Here is a 3,235-nt window from a genome sequence, read left to right as displayed (position 1 = left end):
AATTTAGGGAACATTCTCAGTACCAACTGAAACGTAGGGAACATTGACTGAAACGTAGGGAACATTCCCAGTACCAACTGAAACGTAGGGTACATTGACTGAAACGTAGGGAACATTCTCAGTACCAACTGAAACGTAGGGAACATTCTCAGTACCAACTGAAAAATAGGGAACATTCCCTGTACTGACTGAAACGTAGGGAACATTCCTAGTACCAACTGAAACGTAGGGAACGTTCTCAGTACTGACTGAAATGTAGGGAACATTCCCAGTACCAACTGAAACGTAGGGAACATTCTCAGTACTGACTGAAATGTAGGGAACATTCCCAGTACCAACTGAAACGTAGGGAACATTCTCAGTACTGACTGAAATGTAGGAACATTCCCAGTACTGACTGAAACGTCGGGAACATTCCCAGTACCAACTGAAACGTAGGGAACATTCTCAGTACTGACTGAAACGTAGGGGACATTCCCAGTACCAACTGAAACGTAGGGAACATTCCCAGTACCAACTGAAACGTAGGGAACATTCCCAGTACCAACTGAAACGTAGGGAACATTCTCAGTACTGAAACGTAGGGAACATTCCCTGTACTGACTGAAACGTAGGGGACATTCCCAGTACCAACTGAAATGTAGGGAACATTCCCAGTACCGACTGAAACGTAGGGAACATTCTCAGTACCAACTGAAACGTAGGGAACATTCTCAGTACCAACTGAAACGTAGGGAACATTCTCAGTACCGACTGAAACGTAGGGAACATTCTCAGTACCAACTGAAACGTAGGGAACATTCCCAGTACCAACTGAAATGTAGGGAACATTCTCAGTACTGAAACGTAGGGAACATTCCCTGTACTGACTGAAACGTAGGGGACATTCCCAGTACCAACTGAAACGTAGGGGACATTCCCTGTACTGACTGAAACGTAGGAACATTCTCAGTACCAACTGAAACGTAGGGAACATTCCCAGTACCAACTGAAACGTAGGGAACATTCTCAGTACCAACTGAAACGTAGGGAACATTCTCAGTACCAACTGAAATGTAGGGAACATTCCCAGTACCAATTGAAACGTAGGGAACATTCCCTGTACTGAAGCATATTTCCCAGGCATCGGCTGACTACTGTGATATAACTCACACGGAGCCCCTGCTGCAGCAGTTGAATAGCTACCTGTGGTTCAAATTCCAATCTCCGCAGGGTGTGTTACCTCACCCTCTTACTGACGCCAAGAAGGACCTCCGCTCAAGGCATTCAGATGGGTGTGTGTGTGTGTGGTGTGTGTGTGTGTGTGTGTGTGTGTGTGTGTGTGTGTGTGTGTGTGCGTGCGTGCGTGTGTGGCGTGCGTGCGTGTGTGGCGTGCGTGCGTGTGTGTGTGTGTGTGTGCTTGCAGCCATGGGAATTAGTTGTTGATAATCCTGGTTTGACGGCGTGTCTCAGTTTTCCAGGATCCTCGTTAGTTACCCATCAGTCTGATTGACAGGTCAGCCGTCACATGGAAATCTGGCAATTTGTGTCAGATGGCGGTTTCAGGATGAGGCAAGAGGTGATGGAGGAAGAAACACCAAGTCTACATCCCATACTGACTGGTCTAGTCTATAACTACTGGTAGTCCTGTCTATACCTACTGGTAGTCCTGTCTGCACTGACTGGTCTAGTCTATACCTACTGGTAGTCCTGTCTATACCTAATGGTAGTCCTGTCTATACCTACTGGTAGTCCTGTCTATACCTACTGGTAGTCCTGTCTATACCTACTGGTAGTCCTGTCTATACCTACTGGTAGTCCTGTCTATACCTACTGGTAGTCCTGTCTATACCTACTGGTAGTCCTGTCTATACCTACTGGTAGTCCTGTCTATACCTACTGGTAGTCCTGTCTATACCTACTGGTAGTCCTGTCTATACCTACTGGTAGTCCTGTCTATACCTACTGGTAGTCCTGTCTATACCTACTGGTAGTCCTGTCTATACCTACTGGTAGTCCTGTCTGCACTGACTGGTCTAGTCTATAACTACTGGTAGTCCTGTCTATACCTACTGGTAGTCCTGTCTGCACTGACTGGTCTAGTCTATAACTACTGGTAGTCCTGTCTATACCTACTGGTAGTCCTGTCTGCACTGACTGGTCTAGTCTATACCTACTGGTAGTCCTGTCTATACCTACTGGTAGTCCTGTCTATACCTACTGGTAGTCCTGTCTGCACTGACTGGTCTAGTCTATAACTACTGGTAGTCCTGTCTATACCTACTGGTAGTCCTGTCTGCACTGACTGGTCTAGTCTATACCTACTGGTAGTCCTGTCTATACCTACTGGTAGTCCTGTCTGCACTGACTGGTCTAGTCTATACCTACTGGTAGTCCTGTCTATACCTACTGGTAGTCCTGTCTATACCTACTGGTAGTCCTGTCTGCACTGACTGGTCTAGTCTATACCTACTGGTAGTCCTGTCTATACCTACTGGTAGTCCTGTCTATACCTACTGGGATCCAGATGGTCAGATTATGATGTAACAGAGTCGATACTAACTTTTAACGGCGTGATTATCTCAGGCACCCGCCTTCATTGAATTGTAAATGAAATAAATTAACATATTTACATACCATATTGTCTCCGCTGCCTAAATTAGACATTTGCCTCCAAAAAGCAAAACACTGAACGAACCAGACAACATTGTTTGTTTGTTTCTTCGCCTTTGGCAGTAATTCAAACATAATTGTTCTTTAAATTGCGTATATTGGTTCTCGTGAAATTCATTCACACATAGGTTTACATTTTCATTTCCACTACCAGAATTTGATTACAAATGTTGTTTTTGTTGCATCAAGTATTAAGAGCCTTCGTCATATAGATTCAAATTATATTTAATTCTACGCTTCACCATCCAACACATTGTGACTCAAGGCTATCATGCCACAACATCAGGAGAGAACTGAACAATCATTATAATGTGTTAGCTGTCCTAGAAATACAAGTACAAGTCATTCTATGTCTAATACATCTATACTGTTGTAATTACAGTCATCTGAATGAAAGGAGATCGGACAGTGGGTACATGTCCCATAGAATATTTATGGAATGTGATATGCGATAAAAGGCCTCCTTAGTTTGCATCCCAAATGGCACCCTATTCCCTATTTAGTGCACTACTTTTGAACAGGGCCAATAGGCCTCTGGTCAAAAAGTAGTGCACTATATGTAGGGAATAGGGTGCTGCTGCTG

At 44.4% G+C, this 3,235-nt stretch overlaps 1 long non-coding RNA gene across 1 annotated transcript; it reads right to left on the bottom strand.

The window, feature by feature from the left end:
• Positions 1–1,462: 1,462 nt before the first annotated feature.
• Positions 1,463–2,916, bottom strand: LOC127926774 (uncharacterized). The gene is made up of 3 exons (XR_008125063.1): positions 2,493–2,916; positions 2,197–2,322; positions 1,463–2,111 (listed from the first exon to the last, which is right to left on the bottom strand). It is a non-coding gene; the product is annotated as an uncharacterized LOC127926774 (long non-coding RNA).
• Between the last annotated feature and the right edge of the window lie 319 nt (positions 2,917–3,235).

This window comes from Oncorhynchus keta, unplaced genomic scaffold (genome assembly GCF_023373465.1).
Source record: "Oncorhynchus keta strain PuntledgeMale-10-30-2019 unplaced genomic scaffold, Oket_V2 Un_contig_8232_pilon_pilon, whole genome shotgun sequence".
NCBI lineage: Eukaryota > Metazoa > Chordata > Actinopteri > Salmoniformes > Salmonidae > Oncorhynchus > Oncorhynchus keta.
The sequence above is the reverse complement of the archived record's forward strand: the minus strand, read 5'-3'. Positions and strand labels throughout refer to the sequence as shown.